This window comes from Pongo abelii, chromosome 5, assembly GCF_028885655.2.
Source record: "Pongo abelii isolate AG06213 chromosome 5, NHGRI_mPonAbe1-v2.0_pri, whole genome shotgun sequence".
Lineage (NCBI taxonomy): Eukaryota > Metazoa > Chordata > Mammalia > Primates > Hominidae > Pongo > Pongo abelii.
The window spans coordinates 109,380,405-109,394,645 of NC_071990.2; the positions used below are offsets into that span (position 1 = coordinate 109,380,405).

At 38.7% G+C, this 14,241-nt stretch overlaps 1 protein-coding gene across 3 annotated transcripts in view; it reads left to right on the top strand.

The window, feature by feature from the left end:
- Positions 1 to 14,241, top strand: part of AFG1L (AFG1 like ATPase) — a 242,231-nt gene that overhangs the window by 8,944 nt on the left and 219,046 nt on the right. The gene's annotated exons all lie outside the window — the stretch shown is intronic.

Sequence of the window (14,241 nt, forward strand, 5' to 3'; positions counted from 1 at the left end):
ACATAACAAATGAATGGGTTTAAAAATCTTTTGAAAAAAAATTAGATCCCTTAGATGTCTTTATTAAATAGTATGTGAACAGGGTGAATATTAAGGAGTTACTCAGTATGCTGGGCCATGCCTGCAATTACTTCAGAATAGCTTTATTCAGATTTTTAGGCATTATTTTACTGATTTGTTATCATGAAATTTAAAGTACAATTTTTTTTCCTTTTGTAAAGTTACACACATTGGCACATTTAAGATTAACTAGATTCTGAAGGAAAAGAATGATAACCACCAAGCATTTAGTTTTAATTTTCATAATTTTTCTATTTAAATCGAAAGCACCCTTTTAAAGCCCCTAAGTAAGCCTTTTATAAATAAAGTAAATCATCTTGCAATGCATTCCTTGATGATGGCTTATGTTGTTTTTCTAAAGAAAGTTTAATTAAGATTTGATTTTCTTCTATTCTATACTTTGTTTATTCATCACAGAATGAAACATAGGTCTTTAGTGTCAATGGTAAGTCTGACTTTTTGGGTCATTGATGACCATTGCAGTTTTCAAAAAAACAGCTGAATATTTATCTTTTGGGTATGATTAGAACATAATAGAGCATAAAATGGGCTGCCTATGACCTTAGCATGGGCTTCTGTCATTGCAGGAGAACATTTCTGGTCAGTGGCCACTGTTTACAGTTTGTTAAAATCAGCACAAATGTACAAATAACTCATGAATAATTGTGAACACAGTATTTAAATGGATGTTTAATAAATATGCATTAAAAATCTCATTACAGTAATGAAGTTTACAGCTGAAATTTTAATCCAGCCCTTTAGAAATATTAAAGTGCTTTTCCTGATTGTGCATTTTTCTCACAGCAGTTGGGTAAACATTTTAAACTGGAAATCTGAATTCCTTATATAGTTTTGATTTCATTTAACTAAGCATGTATTCTTTTTGGCAACCCTCTTCTTTCTCTTTGTGAAGAAGTGAAGCTCCTTTATTCCATAACTGTTACTTTGAAGCATTTTGATCAGTTCTGTTTTAGGAATGGTGAACATATGGGATACCAGATGACTAATAAAACCTGATCTGGAAAAGACTAGATTGCGATTTTGGTTTCATTCTGCAGTGCTGGATCAATCATTTGATTTGGTATTTCCATTTGTCATCTGTAGAATGCGATGCATTTTCCTAACTCCACCTTTCTTGCAGGTAATTTATGAGACTCAAATAGGTTATTATGTGAGAAAGTCTTTTGAAAACTGTAAGAAATGTTACATCAATGTATGTAATTGAAATATTAACAATGACATGCCAGAGGTGGTGGATTCTAGTCAGTGAGTAGAAATGGAGTGTACTCAACTTTATACAGAATTTCTAGAGCCATTTTAATTCTGTAGAGGCTCATTACATTAACAATGGCCAAGGGCCTAGTCTGAATTCAGTGCTTTGAATTCCAGAAAATGCAGTTTTGATTTTTCTGAGATTGTGCAAAGGGCCTCTGTAGATAACCAGGGGTGGCTTTTGTTCTCCTGGACTTCACTATCTTTCCTCTGGATACTCTGAAAACCTAGAGGTTCTTAGAAATTATGAATTACCTCTTTTTTGAGACAGAGTCTTGCTCTGTTACCCAGGCTGGAGTGCAGTGGCATCATCACAGCTCACTGCAGCCTCAACCTTCTGGGCTCATGTGAGCCTCCTGACAGCTTCTTGAGTAGCTGGGACCACAGGCACAAGCCACCACCACTATGCCCGGCTAATTTTTGTATTTTTTTCTTGAACCTCTAAGTCTACTTTATAATTTTTTTGGGGAGAGGTAGAGACAGGGTTTCAGCATATTGCCTAGGCTGGTCTCGAACTTCTGGGCTCAAGCAGTGCGCCCGCCTCAGCTTCCCAAATTGCTGAGATTACAGTTGTGAGCTACCACACCAGGCTATGAATTACTTCTTTTGCCATTATGTTTCAGAGAAAGCTGTTGAAATTTGATTTATACTATGCAGGTAAACTATCTTCATTTAGTAGGAAATGGATACTGGTTTCAAAAGGAACTGGAGTGATTGTGAATTATTTGCTGTGCAGTGAGATCTAAAGATGGCTTTTTGTTTTGTTTTGTTTTTTTTGGTTTGTTTTGAGAGTTATGCTCTGTTGCCCAGGCTGGAATGCAGTGGTGCGATCTTGGCTTACTGCATCCTCTACCTCCTGGGTTCAACTGATTCTCCTGCCTCAGCCTCTCGAGTAGCTGGGACTACAGGCGCCTGTCACAACGCCTGGCTAATTTTTGTATTTTTAGTGAGATGGGGTTTTGCCATATTGGCCAGACTACCCTTGAACTCCTGACTTCAGGTTATCCACCCATCTCATCCTCCCAAAGTGCTAGGATTACAGATGTGAGCCACTGTGCCCAGCCTCAAGATGGCATTTCACAGAAGCATAGAGTATTAGTGCTGCAGAGGGCCTCTGGGCCATATAGTCAAACAATGTTAGACATGTAGCTTCTGCCTTAACTGCTTCTTTTTGAGGCATCCTATTTTTGGATAGCCTTAATTTTGAAAAAACTCTTAAGTAGGATGAAATTTGAGCATTTATGTAACTTCTCCCCATTCATCTTGAATCTTTCCTCAGGTGCGGTATATATAACACTAATACTGATTCCATGTGTGACCGCTCTTTTAACATATCAAGACTGATAATATTTCATTCATTTATTTACTCATTTACTCATTCATTTATCAAATTATTGGGTGCCACCTTGTCCCAATTCCATTTAATCACCTTTAAAACATTAAAGGCTTGTTATATTTCTCCCATTCATTCATTCATTTCCCAAGCACTTCTTGCTGCCATCCATATGCTACATACAGAATGCTGGGATGTATGCTAAGTGTCTTGTTAATGTCAGCAGTCTTTTGTGCTGTCAGTCAAGTTCACAACATAGTTTCTAGATCCTTGAACTCCTTCCCTTCTTGAGATTACTATCTACTTTCTGAATGACACTCTGAAAATGTGGCCCCCATATCACAATATATTCCTTCAAGTATGTCAGCCTAGAGCCTTGTTTAGGTTACCTTTTCTGTGTCCTGTTGCATTAACTTTTGGTGGTCAGGTCACATTCATATCTCACTTGCGACTCTTAGAGTTATTAAAACAGGTCTCTCCTATTTGTATTTGATTTATTATTTTTTCTATTTAAACATAAATTACTTTTTTTTTCTTTCTTTTTTTTTGAGATGGAGTCTTGCTCTGTCACCCAGGCTGGAGTGCAATGGCATGATCTCAGCTCACTGCCATCTCTGTTTCCTGGGTTCAAGAGATTCTCCTGCCTCAGTCTTCTGAGTAGCTGGGATTACAGGCGCATGCTACCATGCCTGGCTAATTTTTGCATTTTTAGTAGAGACGGGGTTTCACAATGTTGGCCAGGCTGGTCTAGAACTCCTGACGTCGTGATCTGCCCAACTTGGCCTCCCAAAGTGCTAGGATTACGGGCGTGAGCCACCACACACGGCCTAAAAATAAATTACTTTTAATTATAAAAATACTACATCATGTTTACAGTAGAAAATGTAGAAAAGACAACTGCTGTTAACTTTAATTTTTCTTTCCTCTTTTTTTTTTTTTTTTTTTTGGAAACAGGGTTTTGCCCAGTCGCCCAGGCTGGAGTACAGTGGTGTGATCACAGCTCACTGCCGCCTAAACCTCCCAGGTTCAAGTGATCCTCCCACCTCAGTCTCCTGAGTAACTGAGACTACAGGCGAGCACCACCACGCCTGGCTAATTTTTGTATTTTTTGTAGAGATGGGGTCTCGCCATATTGCCCAGGCCTATGGTACTGCTATGAATATGTTTGTACATATATTTGGTGCATGTATGTATGCTTTCTGTTGGGCAGATACCAAATAATAGAATTGCTGGATCATATTTTATACATATGTTCAGCTTTAGTAGACAAGGCCAGTTTTCTAAAATGGTTATATCAATGTATCTTTCCATTAGCAGTGTGTGAGATTTCAGTTACTATGCATCCTCACGAACAGCTGGTATTCTTTTTAATTTTAGTCACTCCGATAAGTGTGTACTGATGTCTCATTATGATTTTATTTTGCTTTTCCCTGATACATTTTAAGGTTGAATACTTTTTTGTGTATTTACTGGACATTTGGATAGGCTCTTTTGTGACTTGCACATTGTTTCTTAATGAGTTGTAGTTCTTTATATAATCTTGATGTAAGTCCTTTGTCAGATACATAGATTGCAAGTATTTTCTCCTAGTCTGTAGCTTGCTTTTTAATTTTATTTTTTCATTTATCTCTTATCTTATAAGTGGTGTAAGGTCAGCTTTTTCATTAAAAACATTTTTTTTTGAGACTAGATCTGTCTGTGTCATCCAGGCTGGAGTGCAGTGGTACAATCATGGTTCACTGCAGCCTGGACCTCCTGGGCTCAAGCAATCCTCTTACCTCAGTCTCCCGAGTAGCTGGGACGACAGGCATGTGCCACCACACCCAGCTAATTGTTAAAATTTTTTATAGAGACAGCATCTCTCTATGTTGCCCAGGTTGTTCTCAGACTCCTGGCCTCAAGCTATCCTCCCACCTTGGCCTCTCAAAGTGTTGGGATTACCAGCATGAACCACTGTGTCCAATTTAGCTTTTTCATTGCTAATGGAGTCTTTTCATGAACAGAAGCTCCAAATTTTATTTTACTTATTTAATTTTAATTTTTTTAGAGATGGGATTTTGCTCTGTTGCCCAGGCCAGAGTGCAGTGATGCAATCATAGCTTACTGCAGCCTCAAACTCCTGGGTTCAAGCGATCCTCCTATTTTAGCTTTCCAAGTAGCTAGGACTATAGGGTTGTGCCCAGATGAAGAAGTTCTAAATTTTATTTATTTTATTATTTATTTATTTATTTATTTTGAGACAGTCTCACTCTGTCATCCAGGCTGGAGTACAGTGGCACAATCTCGGCTCACTGCAACCTCTCCACCTCCCAGGTTCAAGTGATTCTTCTGCCTCAGCCTCCTGAGTAGCTGGGACTACAGGCGTGTGCCACCACGCCCAGCTGCTTTTTTGTATTTTTAGTAGAGATGGGGTTTCACCATGTTGGCCCCGCTGGTCTCGAACTCCTAACCTTAGGTGATCTGCCAACCTCAGCCTCCCAAAGTGCTGTGATTACAGGTGTGAGCCACTGCACCTGGCCAAGAAGTTCTAAATTTTAATGTAGTCCAGTTTAGCAATCTTTTTGTGTGTGTCCTATTTAAGAAATCTTTGCTTACCTCAAGGTCACGAAGGTATTTTTATGTTTTTTTAGAAGCTTTATTGTTTTACCTTTCATGTTTAGATCTACGATACCTCTGGAATTAAGTTTTGCGTATGACATTAGGTTAGGGTCAAGATTTATTTTTCTTTGTATGGATATCCAGTTGATCCAGCAACATTTTTTATATAGAGCATCTTTTTTTTCTGGGCTACTGCAGTGCTGCTTTTGACATAAATCAAGTGACCGTGTATGTGTGGGCTTCTATTTTGTTCCATTGGTCTATTCTTGTACCAGTATCACACTGTCCTAACTCTGTAGCTTTATAATAAGTTTTAATATCTGGTTGTGTAAGTCTTCCAACTTTGTTCTTTTTCAAGATTGACCAGACCTGAGCTTTGATACCATCGCCATTAGCCACATGTGGACACTGACCACTTGAAATGTGTAATATGACTGGGGAACTAAATTTTTAATTTCATTTAATGTTAGTTAAATATAAAATTTAAAAAGGATACTTGATTCTGCTATTGGAAAACTGTTCAGCTATTGGAAAACTTTTAAATATTCTTGGAACATCTTGGGAAAGTGAATCTACTTTTTCTCGACTGTAGATTTTATGAAGTCTAAATACAAATTAAATATTTCCAATGAAAATTTAGCTTCCAAATTGAGATGTGTTGCAGGTGTCAAATACTTTAAGACCTAATAGAAAAAAAGAACACGAAATATCTTATTAATAATTTAAAAATTTTTATTATATGTTGATTACATGCCAGTTACAATTCTTGATGTCAACAACTCTCAGGGGTCTGAGATTTTTACCCAGCTTGCAAGACAACACTTTAGCCTGTTACTGTTTCATGGATGTTGGAAAAAGATATGGAACTCCTGGATCAGAGATAAAGAACTTTATCATGGACTAGCAGGCAATGTGAGCTTTATGTGTGCCTCAGTTCCCCTTGTTCCTCAAGTCCCATGGGGCTATTCAGAGATCAGTCCAGGTGGGTGATGTATACTTAGCAGGTTTGTGTCATGGTTCAGGAACCCCAAGCTTAGGAAACCTCATCTTTTATAAGGGTTGCAAACAAGCCTTCCCAGCTTTTGACCTGGGGGAGCTTTTGACCTGGGGGAGAGAGCAAACAACCCTGCAGCATTTACATTTCCATCAGCAGTGTATGAGGTTCTAATTTCTCTGCATCTTCTCTAACACTAGTTATTGTCTGTCTTTCTTATCATTGCGATCCTAGTAGATGTGAAATGGTATCTCATTTTAGTTTTGATTTATATTTCCCAGATAACTAATGATATTGAGTGTCATTTCATGTGTTTATTGACCATTTATATATCTTAGGAGAAATGTCTACTTAAATCCTTTGTCCATTTAAAAATTGCATTTGTCTTTTTATTGTTGAATTGTAAAAGTTCTTTATATATTCTGGATACAGATTCCTTATCAGATATGTGATTTGCAAATATTTTCTCCCATTCTGTGGGTTGTATTTTCACCTTCTTTTTTTTTTTTCTGAGACAGAGTCTTGCTCTGTCACCTAGGCTGGAGTACAGTGGAGTGATCTCAGCTCACTGCAACCTCCACCTCCCAGGCTCAAGTGATTCTCGTGCCTCAGCCTCTGGGGTAGCTGGGAGTACAGGTGTGTGCCACCGCACCCGGCTAATTTTTGTATTTTTATTGGAGACGGGGTTTCGCCATGTTGGCCAGGCTGGTCTCAAACTCCTCGGCTCTGAAGCAATCCTCCCACTTAAACCCCTTGAGTAGCTGAAGGTACAGGCCAAGTGTGTCATTGTGTCTGGAAGTTAATATTATTTTTATTCTAGAATTCTTATTGTAATTGTGAATGGGATCCTTTTTTTTTCTATTGTATTTTCCAACTGGTTGTCTATGGTATGCTGAAAGATAAAGATAGTAAAATGTGTTTCTCTGTTTCCAGTATCCTTCTTTTTGGCTTAAGAGAAGGCATAAGCCACTGCATTCTTTAAAACTTTTAAGTGGCTCCTGTGGCCTTTAAGGGTTAAATTCAAACTGCTTATCATTGCAATGCCCTGCCTCACCTGACTCCCTTGTACTCCTCCAGTAGTTCATCTCTTACCTCTCTCCGCCTTTCACTTTACGTCTCAGCCAAACTGAACTTGTTCTTTCTAGTGTTCTACACTGTCGTGTTTCTGGGCCTTCTTTCAGGCTAGAACATCTCCCTCCTTCCTTCCCTCTCTTCCCATGGCACATTTCTGTCTGCCCTTCTGATCTCAATGGAAACATCATTTCCTCTGAGTACCCTTCCTAAACTCCCTAACCTAGATTACTAGCTTTGGCCCTGTGATCTTATAGCATCTGCCCCTTCCCCTTATGACATACCATACACTTTATTAGAGTTGTTTATCCACTTATTTGTGTCTGTTTTTTTGTTTTGTTTTCTTTTTTTGTTTGTTTTGTTTTTCTTTTTCTTTTTTTTTGAGATGGATGTGTTGGTGTGTTGCCCAGGCTGGTCTTAAACTCTGGGGCTCAAGCGATTCTCCCACCTCAGCCTCCCGAGTAGCTGGGATTACAGATGAACTCCACCAAGCCCAGCTGTCACTGCTTTGAGTGCAGTTAACAGCATCCATCCAGCTCGCCACTGATTGTATTTGCAGTTTCTAGCACAGAGCTTTGTACACTATAGACACTTTATCATTATTTTTGAACCATTTATTACTTCACTAAACTCTCTATTTTATACTTTTTAAAACTGATTCTTTCCAGGATAATTAAGTTATTTATTTATGTATGTATTTTGTTTATTTATTTATTTTTTTGAGACAGCGTCTTGCTCTGTTGCCCAGGCTTGAGTAAAGTGGTACTATCTCTGCTCACTGCAACCTATGCCTCCTGGGTTCAAGTGACTCTCCTGCCTCAGCCTCCCGAGTAGCTGGGATTACAGGCATGCGCCACTGTGCCTGGATAATGTTTGTATTTTTAGTAGAGATGGGGCTTCACCATGTTGGCCAGGTTGGTCTCAAACTCCTGACCTCAGGTGATCTGCCCGCCTCGGCCTCCCAAAGTGCAGGGATCACAGGTGTGAGCCACCGCGCCCAGCTAGGATAATTAAGTTTTTAAGCCTAACTGCACTTTAGTTAAATTTTATGTTGGTAGTTTCATCCAACTTTTGTAGCACATCAACATCTTCTTGAATTGTGATTGTGAGCCAGCATGATTTACTTCCTAATTTGGTGTCATCTTCAGATTTGAAGACTAGGTCATTTATGTCTTCATTTAGTGCTAAATATATTAATATTTTATACTTGGAGTTCAACAAAGGGTACTAAACCAAGTTATTATCAAAATTCTTAGGAGCCTGTTATGTAAAATATAAGGGCTTTTAGTTGTATATGAAAAGGAATTTCTTGGCCAGCGCAGTGGCTCATGCCTGTAATCCCAGCACTTTGGAAGGCCGAGGTAGTGGGATCACGATGTCAGGAGTTTGAGACCAGCCTGGCCAACATGGTGAAACCCTGTCTCTATTAAAAATACAAAAATTAGCCCGGTGTAGTGGTGGGCGCCTGTAATCCCAGCTACTCGGATGGCCGAGGCAGGAGAATCGCTTGAAACCAGGAGGGGGAGGTTATAGTGAGTGGAGATTGTGCCACTGCACTCCAGCCTGGGTGAAAGAGTGAAACTCCTTCTCAAAAACATAAAAAAAAGGAAAAGGAATTTCTTCCCTCCAACACTTTGGCTTTGGGATTTTCATAGAAAAAGCTCCTGCTGCTGATAGGCTTTAGAAGAGTGCCACTTATTAGTAGACGCAGTTGACCTTAGCGTGTAGGCAGGGCCAAGCTCTAGCAAGGTTGAGGAGGATGGAGACCCAGGAAGAGTGGATTGTTGGTTGCTCTAGGAGGCTTGAGTACTTCAGATATGAGAACCTGAAAGAGGTTTGTGTTTTGATTTTCTGTTACCTGCCTGTGACAAATAGGAGCACAGCCTTCATTAGTCTATAGTATTATGGTTGTTTGAGTAAGAGTGAAATCCTGGTGTTTTGGGTCACTTAGCTTCAGATCCTGGCTTGGACACTCACTTAACTTTTTAAGGTATTTTAGTTTCTTCATGTATAAGGAATAATAATGCCTAACTCAGGTTTTTCTGGAGAAGTAAGATAATCTACAGAAAGTGCTATTTGTGCACTGGCTATATACTAAGCACTTTTTTTTTTTTTTTTTTTGGAGATAGGGCTTCTGTTGCCCAGGCTGGAGTGCAGTGGCACCATCTCAGCTTACTGCAGCCTCGACCTCCAGAGCTCAGGTGATCCTTCCACCCCAGCCTCCCAAGTCACTGGGACTACAGGCGCATGCCACCATGCTCAATTAATTTTTGTATTTTTTGTAGAGATGGGGTTTCACCATGTTGCCCAGGTTGGTCTTGAACTCCGGAGCTCAAGAGATCCGCCTAAGTAGGTACTTATTAATGTTAGTTTTCTTTTTCTTTACCTTCCAGAATGTTGTCCCTCATGAATTTTCTTTATTTTTTTCTTTTTAAATTTTTGTATTTATTTTACTTTATTTTATTTTATTTTATTGTATTTTATTTTATTTTATTTTATTTTAAGACAGGATCTCACTCTGTCATCCAGGCTGAGTGCAGTGATATGATCATGGCTAACTGTGACCTTGACCTCCCAAGCTCAAGTGATCCTCCCACTTCAGCCCCACAGAGTAGCTGGGACTATAGGTGCATGCCACCCCACCCAGCTGATTTTTGATTTTTTTGTAGAGACAGGTTCTTGTCATGTTGCCTAGGCTGGTCTTGAACTCCTGGACTCAAGCGATACTCCCTCCTTGGCCTCCTACAGCCATGAGCTACCACATCTGGCCAAAAGGATAGTTTTCTTTACTTTGGATACACCTTACATTTGTATAGATATATGTCATTTTGCATGTCTTCAATTATTTCCTTTAATCATGGGTGTTTTTGAGTTGGAAATTTTTTATAGAATGTTTCTAGCTCAATGCCACTTTACTAATAAGTTGTAAGTTTTGTGCACATTATACCACATCTTTATTGATTTTGAGTATGCAGTTGGAGATGGATTCTCAAAAAATATTGACCTCAAGTATTAAAATAACCTTAAGAATGAAGCAAAGCTTTTACATATATGTATAAATATATATACATATATAAATATATATACACATATATAAATATATATACATATATAAATATATATATACATATATAAATATATATACATATATAAATATATATATACATATATAAATATATACACACATATATAAATATATATACACACATATATAAATATATACACACACATATATAAATATATATACACATATATATAAATATATACATATATAAATATATACACATATATAAATACACACATATATAAATATATATACACACATATATAAATATATATATACACACATATATAAATATATATACACGTATATATAAATATATATACACGTATATATAAATATATATATACACGTATATATAAATATATATACACGTATATATAAATATATATACACGTATATATAAATATATATACACGTATATATAAATATATATACACGTATATATAAATATATATACACGTATATATAAATATATATACATATATAAATATATAAATATATATACATACATATATACATATATAAATATATATACATATATAAATATATATACATATATACATATATAAATATATATACATATATACATATATAAATATATATACATATATACATATAAAAATATATATACATATATACATATAAAAATATATATATACATATATACATATATAAATATATATACATATATACATATATAAATATATATATATACATATATATATAAATAAATATATATATATATTTTTTTTCTTGAGACAGGGTCTTGCTGTTTCGCCCAGGCTGGAGTGCAGTGGTGTGATCTCAGCTCACTGCAATCTTCACCTCCAGGGTTCAAGTGATTCTTCTGCCTCAGCCTCCCGAGTAGCTGGGACTACAGGCATGTGCCACCATGCCCGACTAATTTTTGTATTTTTAGTAGAGATGGGGTTTCACCACGTTGGCCAGGCTGATCTTGAACTCCTAACCTCAGAGGATCCGCCCGCCTCGGCCTCCCAAAGTGTTGGGATTACAGGCATGAGCCACCGTGCCCGGCCTAAAATATAATTTTAAAAAGAAAATGTTTACTTTCTGTTGAAAGATTCTGGTCCCTCATTTTTCCTAAGTTTCTAAAGCGTATCAAATATAGAGGCCAGGCAAGTGGCTCATGCCTATGATCCCAGCACTTTGGGAGCCCGAGGCAGGAGGATCACTTGAGGCTGGAAGTTCAAGACCAGCTTGGGCAACATAGTGAGATCCTATCTCTACAAAAAAGTAAAAAAAATAAAAAATTACCAAGGCATGTAGTGCGTACCTGTAGTCCCAGCTACTGGGGAGACTGAGTTGAGAGAATCACTTGAACCCAGGAGTTGAGCCCAGGAATTTGAGGCTGCAGTGCTACGCTTGAGCCACTGCACTCTAGCCTGGACAACAGAGAGACCTTGTCTCTAAAATAAAGTAATAATAATAAAAAAGAATATAAATACAATAAAGATATTGAATCCAGTCCAACTTAAAGCACCAAAGAACACATAGGCCCCATATTCTCTTTGCTATTATCACCCTAGCTATGTGGAAACAGTGTCAATACAATTAAGCTTTATGACATATGTCAAGATTAAGATTATCTTACCTGTGTCAACAATGTTTCCCCTTATGTTCTTTTTTTGGTTGTGAGATAGAGTCTCGCTCTGTTGCCCAGGCTACAGTGCACTGGTGCGATCGTAGATCACAGTTCACTGTGGCCTTGAACTCCTGTGCTCTGGTGATCCTCCCACCTTGGCTTCCTAAAGTGCTGGGATTACAGGTATGAGCCACTGCACCCAGCCTTCCTCTCACGTTCTTAAGATGCAGCAGTCCAGGTATCCTGATTTCACAGGTAGAAGTACAAAGGCAGGAAGGAGCAAGTCCCTGTCCTGGTCTCCTTTTGAAGAGCATCGGGGAAGACTTTGCCAGAAGCTAACTTCCCCATTAGGCATCATTGGCCAGGATGGTGATCAGATGCTCAGTCCACCATGGAGAACAACGTTACCATGTTTTAGAGCTGAGATGGTGGAGTCAGGTGAGGAATCTGGAGGTTATTATTCCAGAGCCCACATTCCTTCCACTACTATAACATCCTGCCTTCCTGCTTTACTGGGGGCAACAGATGCCACTTCCTGGCTTTGGGAACATGGACAAGTTACTTCGCCTCTCTGTGCCTCAGTTTCTTCATCTTTAAAGTAGGGATAATATTAGTACCTACCTGAAAGGGTAGTTGCAAAGATCGAATCAGTTAATGTACAAAAATTCCTTAGAAAAGTAACCTGGTACTTAGTAAATACTCAGTAAAGGTTAGCAATTGCTGCTGTTATTAACTACATGATCTTGGTCTATTAACCTACAATGCTAACTCTCTGGCCCAAATCATAGACATTGTTTTCTCTCTTTCTTTTATTTATTTATTTATTTTCTTTAAGACAGGGTCTCACTCTGTTGCCCAGGCTGGAGTGCAGTGACATAATCACGGCTCACTGCAGCCTTAACCTTCCAGGGCTCAAGTGATTCTCCCATCTCAGTCTCCTGTGTAGCTGGTACAACAGGTATGCACCACCACACCTGGCTAAGTTTTGTATTTTTTGTAGAGACGGGGTTTCACCATGTTGCCTAGGCTGGCCCTGAACTCCTGGACTCCAGTGATCTGCCTGCTTCTGCCTCCCAAATTGCTATGATTACAGGCGTGATCCACTGAGTCCAGCCCATAGATATCTCTTAACTCAGCTATTTGAATAGTCTTCTAATTTCTACTTCCACGTAAAAAAATACATAGTAGTTTTATTGAAAATAATTCACAGCTGGGTGCAGTGGCTCATGCCTGTAATCCCAGCACTTTGGGAGGCCAAGGCGGGTGGATCACCTGAGGTCAGGAGTTTGAGACCGGCCTGGCCAACATGGTGAAACCCCATCTCTACTAAAAATACAAAAAATTAGCCAGGCGTGGTGGCAGGTGCCTGTAATCCCAGCTACTTGGGAGGCTGAGGCAGGAAAATTGCTTGAACCCAGAAGGTGGAGGTTGCAGTCAGCCGAGATCGCTCCATTGTACTGCAGTCTGGGCAACAAGGGCGGAACTCCATCTCAAAAAAAGAAGAAAAAAAGATAAGAAAATAATTCGCATACTATATAATTCACACATTCTGCTTCCAGTTTGCATTCCTAGTCTTATTTTCTAAAGCAATCTTTTATTATCAAGCTTTATTATCTTCAATAATATCTTGTACCCTGATCAAAACCTTCCTCTGCTGCTTTTTTTTTTTTTTTTTTTTTAAGGGATGGAGTCTCGCTCTGTCGCCCAGGCTGGAGTGCTGTGGTGCGATCTTGGCTCACTGCAACCTCCACCTCCCAGGTTCAAGCAATTCTCCTACCTCAGCCTCCCGAGTAGCTGCGACTACAGGCACACGCCGCCATGCCCGGCTAATTTCTTTTGTGTTTTAGTAGAAACGGGGTTTCACCATGTTGCCTAGGCTGGTCTCAAACTCCTGAGCTCAGGCCATCCGCCTGCCTCGGCCTCCCAAAATTGCTAGGATTACAGGCGTGAGCCACCACTCTGAGCCTCTTCTGCTTCTTAGAGGGGTTAAGTTTAATAATAATAAAAAAAAGAAATAAAGAAAAACAAAACAAAACAGAAAAACCTCCTTGTTCTCAATCCTACTTATAAAACCTGCCTTACTTACCATGGCTTTTAAGGCCCTACATCTTTTAGTGCTTGTACTTTTTTTTTTTTGAGACAGCATCTTGCTCTGTCACCCAGGCTGGAGTGCAGTGGGGTGATCTTGGCTCATGCAAACTTTGCCTCCTGGGTTCAAGTGATTCTTGTGCTGCAGTCACATGAGT